The sequence below is a fragment of the Narcine bancroftii genome, chromosome 5, assembly GCF_036971445.1.
Source record: "Narcine bancroftii isolate sNarBan1 chromosome 5, sNarBan1.hap1, whole genome shotgun sequence".
Lineage (NCBI taxonomy): Eukaryota > Metazoa > Chordata > Chondrichthyes > Torpediniformes > Narcinidae > Narcine > Narcine bancroftii.
In genome coordinates, this window is record NC_091473.1 from 174,556,403 (window position 1) to 174,568,806 (window position 12,404).

Below are 12,404 nucleotides of genomic sequence, written 5' to 3' on the forward strand. Positions count from 1 at the left end.
CAAACAGTGTCCTTTATAAAATAAAGATAAAAATACATAACCGACAATACTTACCCTGAAGAAGTTCTCCTTTGCTCGGCGAAGGGAGTTCTGTGGGATGTTTTTTCTCACTGCTTCCCCTCTGTTATCCCTGCTGCTCTCGAGCAAAATCAGTCCTGCGTCACACTCCCATACTCAAATGTCTGTCTATGGCTTCCTGTTCTATCCCACCAAGGCCTCCCCTAAATTGAAGGAACAACATCTAATTTTCTGTCTGGGTGCTCTCCATCCAGATTGCATTGACAACGACTTTTCCGGTTTCTGCTAACCTGCCATCCATTCTCCCTCCTTTTCCTTCATTCTGTCCGCTTCCTTCTCTATTCAGGGAGCCTTCCCTCCTCTCCTTGGTTGCTGCTGTGCCCTCCCTCCCTTCTCCACCTTTTACCTCCTGCCTTAGCAAACCCCTTGTCCTTTTATTCAGATGTTTGATGACTTTTTCCCCGTACCTCGATGAAGGGCTCAGCCCAAAACATCGATCATGTATTTTTATCTTTGCGACATGAAGGATGCTATTTGATCTGCTGAGTTTCTCCAGCATTGTGTTTTTGGCTGCTTTCTCTTTTTTGCTAGGTATCAATATTTGGCTCCTGTAAAGTCCTTTGGTATGCTTTACTACATTCATGTTGACCAGTGAAGGTGGTGGTTACATTTGTGCATGTTCTAGAGTTGGCATTGTTAAAAAAAAGTGAATTTTGTTAATTGTGGTACTTTAAATCAATGAGTTATGCTAATGGTCTATAAATGGATGTACATAGAAAGCACGTTGAGGGCTGGAAAGTGATGTACTTGGTACCAATGGAAACTAATACATAATTGAATTTTTTTCTTGTTCCCTTATTGCTAATGCATTTGGGCATTTTGTATGTCCTTGTGAACAAGAATTTCAAGTGGTGCCACAGTATGTTGGTCAGGCTGCATTAAATCTAAATACCCCCTTGTGCAAGTCTCACTATCTGCAGGGTTTCAGCAGTTGAGGACAGTTTATGTGATGTAGTATTTTCTTCTTTTTAAAAAAAAAACCACATTCAATCGAGGAAAATGGGCTTCACAGGCTGGGCCAGTTACTAATTACTCATTGCTGTTTCCCTTGGAGAGGTGGTGATGAGCTGCCTTCTGAGGGTATATTCACAATACTATTCATAAGGGATTTTCAGGATTGGGACTCTGACTGCAAAAGGAAACCAGCAATATTATCTTTGAGTCGGGATGATGTGTCGCTTGGAGGTCAACATCCAGATAATGGTGTTCCCATGCTTTTGCTGCTTTTGTCCTTCCAACTGGTAGAAGTTGTGGATTGCTTGAACCCTCCTGATTAAAATTCTGAGTTTTTAAAAATTTCAATTTCCTAACTTTTTGTTGTACTGTTGTGTTTAAGTTGTCTTCTACTTGCAGGCTGAAATTGACACTGCGCAATTGAGAGCAGATAATGTCAGGGCAGTGTTATTAAATCCAGCTGCCAGGAACAGAACACCATCAATTCAATGCATCTTATAATGAAGAACTATTATTTTGCTTTGTTGCGGATTATGGAATTTTTGTTGATTGTCATGAAGTTTGACAGAGAAACCTTTTCGTCAGACATCATAAATTTTAGCAAAATAATTAGGATCAGAAGAATTTTGGGAAATTAGAAATTGTCTTCATGTCTGAAGTGTCATGCCCAAATAAATTTTATTTGAAAATTAATTCAACATCTACTTGTTTGTAAAGTTGGGGTTGGGGCAACACAAAGTTTTTGGGGTGATGGCCAGATTGACAATCCAAATAATTTCTTGGGGCCACTTGTAATAAATTTTTTTTATGTAAAATGTTCTTTTGGCATGAATTAAGTTTCAATTCTGCGGGAAGTTACCGAAAGTTGAATGTGTGCTGGGGGTTGAAAAGAAAATGCTTTGGCAAAGATGATCTTGGCCTCCAATATTCATTAGCTTCCTATTCAACATTTTGTATGGTTAAATTGGATGACTAACCACAATAATATCATCATGAGTTTCTAATCCAAACTTTAGAAAAGTAATCTGAACATGGTGCATTCCAGTTTATTTAATATACTAAACATACAATCTCCCTAAATCCCTTTGCCCTACGAAGTTGTAGGTACATTTCCTGAACTTGATGCAGAACGTTAAACTAAAGTTGTTGGAAAAGTTAGAGAATAAGTAACTGCATCTGGCTGGAGTTTGCACATCTAAAATAAATCTGCTTACCCCAGCAGTAATTGGATAGGATTTTTCTATACTAATCCTAGGCCAGATCAGGGACTGTGGGATGAGCAAGAATGAAACTAGTGTTGTGTGAAATTTCCCGAGGGACCGTTCTGGATGTGCATGCTTGACCAATAAATTTGGTTGGCAAATTACATGATGAATTTATTATAATGCTGCTATAAACTTTCCCATTAGAAGCGCAACATGTTTTTTTTCACAAATCTGGCTCTGAGCTGTTTGGATACTTTCATCACCTCTGCAGCTCAAATATTAGAAACATTGAAAAATAGGTGCAGGAGGAGGCCATTTGGCCCTTCAAGCCTACACTGCCATTCAATATGATCATGGCTGTTCAGTACCCGGTTTCTACCTTCTCCCCATACCCCTTGATCCCCTTAGCCACAAAGGCCAAATCTAACCTACTCTTAAATATTGACAAGGAACGGGCCTCAACTACTTATTGTGGCAAAGAATTCCACAGATCCACCACCCTCTGAGAGAAGAAATTTTTCCAGAAGTCCTAAAAAAAACTTCCTCCTTATCCTTAAATTGTGACCCCCTGGTTCTAGTTTTTCTCAGCATTGGAAACAATCTTCCTGCGTCTAGTCTGTCTAATCATTTAAGAATTTTATGTTTCTATAGGATCCCCCCTCAATCTTCTAAATTCCAGAGAATACAAGCCAAGTGTATCCAATCTTTCTTCATACGAAATATTGGCTGACTTTGTACACATTTTGTTTCAAACAAAACTTCCACAGCCTCCATGTCAACCATATCACTTTAGAAACATTGTACAGTGTTAATAAAATGTTGCAAGCTGCTTCACTTAACAAAACTTGATACTTGTACAGGAAAAAAATAGGCTTCATGAGGAAAGATTACCTAAATCTTAGCAAAAGATGTGAGATTTATTAATCTTCAGGCAAAGAGTGATAAAACAATGTTTATGAAGAGTATTCCAGAATATGATCTCGAGAGCTAAGAATGGTGTGATGTGGAGAAATGTATGCCTATATATTGTTTCATAAAGTGGTATATTTTAGTGAACACTAAAAACTTAATTAAAACTTGGGGATTTGTCCTGTACACTCTTTTTCTCTCCAAGGCCCCCATGAACATTTTGCAGACTACTTGTGTAGAGGTTGGCCTTCATAGAGCCTATGCATTATGTTTCACTGTTAATTGATGGTGGATCTTTGTGCAATGCTGGAAAGAGGATTTGGGTATGGCTCTTACCACTAATTATCCAATTTTCTGTCTTTTCCCCAATGGGGACCCCACCAAATAACTCCATTGGAGCTTGACAGGCAAATTTGATACCAAGCTTGTTGATGCTTCTACTCCAAGCCAATAGTCACCAAGCCTGCCCCTGGATTTTTTTTTCTCTTTCCTGTCTGCTCTCCAGAATCACTCTTGTGAAATGTTAGATCTAGCTGTGGACCCAGATTTTTGGATTTTCTTCACATATGGTTAGAAACCCTTTCTTTCTATAAAATTAATTCACTAGCACAAGATGCATGTTGTTTGCTGATGTACCAAAATGTTAAAGGATTCATCCCATCTGGTTACATTTTCCCCTTCCCATTGCACAAGTTTGAAAACACATTCATCAAATTCAAGGACGGTTTCTTCCCCTCTATTATTGGACTATCCAAGGGACCTCTCATTATTAACATGATGGCGCTTTGCACTGCTTTGTCCAATCTTTCTCTTGTACAGTAGCCAATCCCATGTAATAGTCTAGTCAACCCCACCCACCCCCACTTTTTTTCGCCTATAAATCTTATACTTTCCAATGTCCTGTGTAAAACAAAAGACCCCTTATTTTTGGCCCTGGCCGCCTGCCCACCAAACCAAGCTCTGATCAATTTCAGGATGGTAACTGTTTTCAAAGGATTCTAACGGTGGAGTGTGATTCAGTGATAGGGTGCAGCGGAGTACAGGGGGATTTTAATATAATGATACTTGTTTATTGTTGCAAAGATGGGAACTTTTGGAGAATATCAAACATGGGCAATTTGGGCTAGAGGAGTCGAGTTTTATGAGTTCAAGTTTTACTGGATGCCAGTAAGAGCAACAATTGGAATAGGTAAGTCAATGGACTTGGTGATATTTGGATGGTGCAGGTAGATGGAATTGTAGATGCTAGAATCCCAGCCAAGTGAGAGATGTGAGGATGCAAATAGTCTTGTTTATGCTGCTAGAATAGCAAGGGCAGTGGTTCTCAACCTTTTTCTTTCTACTCTTTAAGTAATCCCTAAGCCATCAGTGCTCTGTGATTAGTAAGGGATTGCTTAAAGTGGAATGTGAGTGGGAAGGTGGGGAATCTCTGCTCTAGACCCAATTGTTATTGAAATATTTTGCTTGAGAATAATTGTCATTGGCCCATTTCCTTTAGAGTTATGAAACCGTGCACATAACGAGCCAATGAGGGACGATTAAAACAGTGGTTTTCAAATTTTTTCTTTCCACCCACATACCTCCTTAAGCAATCCCTTACTAATCACAGAGCACCAATGGCATAGGGATTACGTAAGGTGGTATGTGAGTGGAAAGAAAAAGGCTGAGAACCATTGAGCTTGGGTGAGTTATGAATTTGGAGTGGGAGCTGAAGTCAACCCATGAGGAACTTTTGTCTTGTGAGCAAATTGATATCAGCAAGCATCCTGACAATTCAATGGGTGATAGAGTTTAGAAAGCTAATAATATATCAGTCATTTATTTACAATTGATCCATCTAGGTGTTCTGCACCTTCAGTCACTTGTTTGCGAGCCATTCAAACTTGGAATCCTCTTCTAGAATATTTTGGAATGGACCCCTCCAGAATTTTCTTGGTCCCCTCCCCACCTAACTCCTAAAATTTCATTCTGTGCTCTGATTAGCAAAACAGTAAAAATATTTTTGTTAATTTTTTTTCCTGGTTGAAGTCTGCTGCTAACATTACCCAGATTGAACGTTTAAATTTTAGAATAAATACCATGATTGCCATGGAAAGTTATGTTTTAAAAAAAATATTAATACATTTAAAAATAAATTAGTAATTGATTTGCCGATGAAGGTAAATAAGAGTCTTTGTAAATTCAAAGCATTAGGACTGATTGTAGAGTGTTTAAGATGATTTATTCATTAGTGGAAACAGTTACAAGAAAGAAATATTAATAGTTCATGAAACTAGACAGTCAGCGAAGTTCAGATGTCTTCATATTCAACTTGTTGATGCTTCTACACAGAGCTCTTATTCACTTGCTTTCTAGCCATGCAAAAATATATTTAGCCACATAAAGGCCAGTGTTAGTAATTTGCAATTTGGAGAAGGGCCAGAGCAATCCCTGCATTAGATTAGCTGGCACTGAATACCGTGCAGAGCTCCACTGAGACTTGGCTTGTGTTAAATTCTAATGACATCCACTGAAAATAGAAATGTTTAAAATCTGCTGCAAACCCCGAGGGAGCTTTGTTGGGCAAATCAAAAAGCTGATTTTTCTTTTTTTGGTATCGTGGCCCTTTGGTTAATGCAGATGCCTTTGGATTGTTTTAATATTTTCTTTGGTTTTTGAATTTGGGTTATTTTAAAGAACTAGCCTTTGCCAACTTCATATTTTGACCATACTTAACAAAATTCAAAAATGGTGATTCTGTGGCTGATTTCTCTACTGTTCAGTAATGAAGCATTGATGTGTTGCTCCGAATTGATCTCCTCTTTCTTTCCTCTTTTTTGGGGTAGTTTAGAGGGAGGTTGGGAGGGGTGGGTGGGTTAGGGTGGGGGCTTGTAAGGGGTAAAAATATGTATGTATTATGGGTGTATCTTTACTGTATGATTTATCATAATTATGTAATGAAGTATTGAATAGAGCTTTGGGAGTAGTTCACCAAAGTAAAGAACAAGGAAGGGGGCAGGTATCTTAAAGTGGGCTTTTTCCAATGCCAACATACCCATCAAACTTCAAATTGACCTTGAATTCCTTTGAAATGTGATGAGTAATTCAGTCAACTGAAGGACAATAATGATGGAACGACTGGTATTGCAACAGTCTGAAATAACTTGAGCCTTGTAATCAACAATGTTTATTAGAAGGTCTGGTTAGGAATGTATTTAGTCTAGAATTAGATCAAGATGAAATGTTGACGTTGCCATTTGCTTTAGGGATTACACCACGAAAGGAGTTACTCACAATCAGTGTTGGTTGGAACTGACAGATCCAGGTGAGAAAAATCTTTAATGCTTTGTCACGGACCTCTTTCTTTCATATCATCTATTACCCTTGTTTTAGTTTTCCTGCACTTTATCAATAATTGCTTTTGTTTCATGTCAAAAATTTATTAATTTTGGCTGGATGTCAATACATCAAAGCAATGGATAAGCCTGATTTTGCCAATGAGTAAATGGCTAGTTATCTTACATCTTCAGTCTTGTTGCTGCAGTCAGATGTTCCCACCTGCTTCAAAAGGGCAGCAATCATATTGGTGTCCAGAAAGAGCAGGGTGAACTGCCTTAATGACTGTCACCTAGTAGCACTGTGATGAAATGGTTTGAGAGATTGGTCATGGGCAAAATTAACTTGTACCCAAATAAAGACATGGACCATCTGCAGTTCACCTACTGCCACAATCACTACACAGGAGATGGAATCTCACTGGCTCGACTCAGCCCAGGATCACCGAGACAACAGCAACATGGAAATCAGGCTGCTTTTCTTTGATTCCAGCTTGGGTTTCAACATGATCATACTCTCAGTACTGGTCAGCAAGCTTCAAAACCTGGGCCTCTGCAATGGGATCCTTGGCTTCATCAGATCACAGTCAGTACGAATTGGAAACGATATTTCCCCACTGACCATCAACAGAGACACACCTCGAGGATGCATATTTGGCCCACTGTATTTGGCTCTACACCCATGACTGTGTGGCTAGCTAGGCACAGTTCAAACTGACACATTTGCAGATGGCACCATGGTCTTTGGCAGAATCACAGATGGCAATGAAGAAGTGTTCAGGAATGAGATAGATCAGCTGGCCGAGTGGTGTTACTACAACAACAACCTTGCATTCAACATTAGCAACACTAAGAAACTCTACACTTCAAGAGGGGGAAGACAAGGAGAACACAAACCAGCCCTCGTCGAGGGGTCAGCAGTGGAAAGGGTTAAAATTCCCAAGGGTTGACGTCCCTGAAGATCTATCCAGGAGCTGCCATGTCGATGTAATCATGAAGAAGGCTTGCCAGTGGCACTACTTCATGAGGAGATTTGGTGTGTCATCAAAGACTTTTGTAAATTTCTACAGGTTACTGTGGAGAGCATTCTGACTGGTTGCATCACTGCCTGGTTTGGAGGGGACAGGAGAAGATGGCAGAGAGTTGTGAACTCTGCCAGCACCATCATGGGCATCTCAAGAAAGCAGCCTCTATCCTCAAGGACCCTCATCACCCAGGCCACATGCTCCAGAAACAACTTCTTCCCCTCTGCCATTAGTCATCAACTTTATTTGTTGTCCATAACATGTTCGCATGGTAGGACAAGATAGTGTTTTTCCAGGATCACAGAGCAACACATTAAAAATATTAGGGTATTTTTGATGTGTGTTTGTATAAATACTGAAAGTCCACAGCACACTTCCACATTTGTACTGGGAGTTCAGGAGCCTGATGGCTTGGGGGGAAAAAGCTGTTTCCCACTCTGTAGGTAAGGGCTTGAGTGCTATGGTACCTCTTACCAAATGGCAGAACAGTTTGCATGGAGGATGTGTGGATTCTTTCACAATGTTTATTGCTTTCCACCTGCATTGAGTGTTGTAGATGTTTGTCATGGTAGGAAGAGAGCCCCCAATAGTCTTTTCCACTGACTTCACTAACCTCTGCAGGGTCTTGCGATCCGAGGTGGTACAGCTTCCAAACCATAGAGTGTAGTGAGGGTGGGAGATGAACTTTCCTCAGCCTTCGCAGGAGGTGGAGGTGCTGCTGGGCTTTCTTGATTATGGAGTTTGTGTTAAGGGACCAGGTGAGATTGTCCACTGAGTGCACTGCAAGGAACTTTATACTCTTGACGACCTCAACAGTAGAGCCATAAATGGTCAGGGGAGCATGATGTCCCTGGGCCTTCCTGAGGTTGACAACCATCTCGTTTTTTTTTCAAAAAAAAAAGTTTCAGATACAGGTTGTTTGATCTGTACCAGTTCGTTAGTGTCTGCACTTCGCCTCTGTACGCTGCCTCCTCGTTCTTGCTGATGAGGCCCACCACTGATGTGTCATTGGATTTCTGAATAGACAATGAACACTACATCCCATTTCCCTTATTTTGCATTAATTTATTTTTAAAAAGTAATTTATCACAATTTGGCACCTGTGACGCTGCTTGCAAAACAACAAATTTCATGTCATGTTCATGATAATACATTCAGATTCTGCTGTCCATGGATTTAGGGAAATCATGTGGAGAATATTTCATATGTATCAGTCCTTGAAGATTTCACATCATTATGACATTGGGAGAACCTATATTCTTTTAATATTAAGTAGTCTCAGTGACATTCTTTAACTTGATCAAGCTTAATATTTCTTTTACAGACATAATCATAAACTATCCCACATTTACGTTGAGCAACAAGTATATTTCTTGTAGCGTGTGTGTACCGCGAAGTGTGGAAAGAATGACACACCCAAGAAGTCAAAGACTGGTTTATTGCACCAGCAGCTCTGCTTGTATTCTCTCCCTGCTGCTGACGACAGGAGTGACGTCGCAGCAGTGCCGGCCTTGATTGGTCGTCGTTTCCTGCCAGGCGGGTTTTCACCTGGGACGGAGTTCGTTGACTCCTTCGGGGTCTGTGTGGTCGTTGCGTTCGCTGGCCATTTGGTGTTCCGGGTCGTGGCCCAGTTAGTGGGCCTCTACAATCTACTTTAATCCTGTTTACTAACACTCCTTTCTTAGCCTAATGCATCCAGATTCTTCTTAAATGTTGTGAGGGTATCTGCTTCCCCCTACTTCTTGGGCTTTGTATTCCAGACACCCTCAGTGAAAATATCTTTGATTGTAGATCCCCACCAGTCCTCCTAAATCTCACCTTAAACCTATGTTCTCCTCCCACATATTAATTGGCTTCTGATCTCTTTAGTGGATCTCCCATTTATGTTCATTTGTGTCTCCCAGAAGAGTGAGTTACCCTTCATTTGTCAGGTTACAGATGTCAAACAGAAGCCACACTCTGCTATACATTTTAAATCTATTCACCAATTTCAATGTTCATTCTCTAGTTCTGTTTTTCAGTCTTAATTAAAATTGTTTTGCTGAAGCCAAGTTTTGTTCTGAAATGTGGGTATGATGAATTCAACTTTTGCTGTAAATTAGCTTGATTTTTATTGAAGAACTGTAATCTGTGGGTGTACCATTTTGGACAGATCCTATCAGTGTAGTGCTGGTCACAGTGGCATTGGCTTAAAGAGGCCGCACACCCAGACCATGGCATACAATGCAACCCAGTATTTGTTATGGTCAGCATTTGTAAAATTGTTCTCAAACAGTGCTATGCAGGTGCTCCCCAACCTACGATGGGGTTGTGTTCCTGAAAACCCATCCAAGTTTTAAAAAAAATTTAAGTCGAAAAAGAATACTAATTAAATGTTGAATACTTTTATTTCACACTGGAAAAAACATTAACATATACAGCTGAAAGCACACCGGGCATGAAGTATGCTGTATGATTCTCTCGTGCGATGCTGCCATCGGCCAGCATCACGAAAAAGTAACGTTCAGCATATCGCAAGCGTGGGAACAAATCTGAATTCGAAATTGAAAGTATGGATTTGAAACATCGTAATTTCGAAAAATTGTAATTCGGACCATCGTGGGTTGGGTAGCACTTTTAGTTTGTATGAAATAGTGGTCACAGACCAAAACCATATCTCAATAAACTAAACACACTTTTCAAAGTACAGTTCTCTGATGTAAGAGCATCTTATTTGTGTAGATGTGTTTTGGTTTGTGAATTCAATTTCAATGAATGGCTATTATTTATAGAGAGAGGTGCTGATTGTTAGCAGTTTTAACACAGACCTGGAGTTGGGTCAAGTTCTGCTGCCTTTATATTTGTTTATACGTAAGCCATAATCTTGGGACAAAATTATTCTTCCCCTTTTTTTAGCTTCCTTTTAAAGGTTTTTGTATATCGGGAGCATAAGCTAACTCCTCCCAAAATCGTGATGCTTGAGAAGTGTTGTCTGTCAGCGTTTGTATGCAGGCCGCTGGCTGGAGGTGGTTGTTATCATGGAGGCTCCCTCAAAACAACAACAGTATGAAGCAAGTTTTAAAGGAAAAGTGATAGAAATGGCCAAGAAAATCAACAACTGCTGCTGCAAGGAAATCTGATGTGCATGAGAAAATGGTAAGAGATTGGAGGAAGAAAGAAGAGACTTTAAGAAAAATGCCAAAAAGGCAATGTTCGTTGAGAAGAGGAATCACTCGTTGGCCAGAGTTGGAAAAATCACGTGGCAGAATGGGTATGTGAACAGAGGCCAGATTGCTACGTAGTCACGCAAAATAAAATAAGAGCATTTGCACTGAAGTGGGCCAATTTGCAGCCAGACCTCGGTGATGATTTTGAGGCTACTGTCGGCTGGTGCAACCATTTCATGAACAGGAAAAATATGATATGACAAAAATTGCTCTACGTTTTCACCAGTAGTCGGCAGAAACACCAGTTTGCATTGGCAAATATCGGAAACATGGATGAAACCCCAATGAATTTTGACATGATAGCCAATAGAACAGTGGAATGGAAAGGTGTTAAAACTGTGCAAACCAGTAGTACAGGCCATGAAAGGAACAGGTTTACCGTGGTGTTATCGTGCATGGCCGACGGGACCAAGTTAAGACCCACAGTAATCTTCAAGTGCAAAATTAAACCTAAAGTGAAATTCCCTGCAGGTATTTTTGTACATTTTCATGAAAAAGCATGGATGGATGAAATTGGTGTAAAACTGTGGATAGACAATGTGTGGAACAGACAGCCAGCGGGTTTGCACAAAGAACGGAGTTTGCTGGTCTGGGATACATTTTGTAGCCACTTAACTGAGAAGACTAAAAGTAGATTAGCACAAAATAACACTTGCATGGCGGTTATCCCGAGTGGTTTGATGACACATCCCAGGTGGTTTGACTATTGCAACCTCTCGATGTCTGCTTGAACAACCCATTCAAAGACCATGTGCGCAAGGAATGGAATACATGGATGCAGAAACATCATTCACAAAAGGCGGGACAATGTGTGCGGCAACACTTGATAGGCTGTGTAACTTTGTGCTCAAGGCATGGGACTGTGATTAAAATCACTTTAAAAAGTGCAGTGTCACTTATGCATTGATGACACGGAAGATGATTTACTGTGGGACACTGACGACAAAGCTGAAACCGCCTCATCAGATACAGACTGGGACCTGTACGATGACTGGATGTACTTATTGCCATCTTTGCTTCAGATGGTGATGGTGAGAGTGATTTTTGAATGTGGTTTGGTTCAATAAAAATTTTCAGTGAAAATTTGGGTTTTTTTTTGGTTTATCAAAGGTTGACCTAGATGCCAAACCGGTTTTCAAGAGTCGACTTGTACGCTGAATTGGCATACAGTTTTATTTTTTTGAGCTGAATTTAAGGTCTCAAAAGTATATCTGGTGTATAAGTCGACCCCATTTTTTTGAGGGTCAAAATATATGGTAATTAGTTGCAGGAGTACATTTGTTCCATTTGGATATTTTGAAAGGAGCAAAGGGTGCCTATTCATAGTGAAATGCAATTTTTAAGGCAGTTTCAACTAAGACAGTATTCCTGCTTGAAGGCTTTATGTTAATGCCACACAAAACATTATAAGTGTCTCAGAAGTGAAAATAGTCCAATAATTTTAATATTTTGGATCATTTTGTTGGGATAATTTGGAGCCTCAGTTTTACAAATTTTGGAAGGTAGGCTGTGGTGGCCAGTTTGTGTGTTGACAGATTTCAGCAATTGATCATTGTTATTCAGCAAGAACAACCAGATCGTATCTTTGAGAATGATATTGAGATGCAGTCTCATGATTTTTAACGTGTGTGATTGTTGTAAATTTGAATGTTATAGTGTTTTATGTAAAATTATTGTGATGAATCGAGAAATATATTCAACAGCAAGTCAATA

At 39.9% G+C, this 12,404-nt stretch overlaps 1 protein-coding gene across 10 annotated transcripts in view; it reads left to right on the top strand.

The window, feature by feature from the left end:
- raf1b (Raf-1 proto-oncogene, serine/threonine kinase b) overlaps nt 1–12,404 on the top strand; it is a 108,790-nt gene that overhangs the window by 12,708 nt on the left and 83,678 nt on the right. For 5 of the 10 annotated variants that reach the window (XM_069939828.1, XM_069939831.1, XM_069939830.1 and 2 more), the window contains one exon: nt 6,392–6,450. The exons of 4 other annotated variants lie outside the window; for them this stretch is intronic. The gene's annotated coding sequence lies outside the window, so the exon portion shown is untranslated. Of the gene's footprint in view, nt 1–6,391; nt 6,451–11,635; nt 11,723–12,404 lie in introns of those variants that run through there. One more of the 10 variants, XM_069939837.1, reaches the window with a different exon arrangement.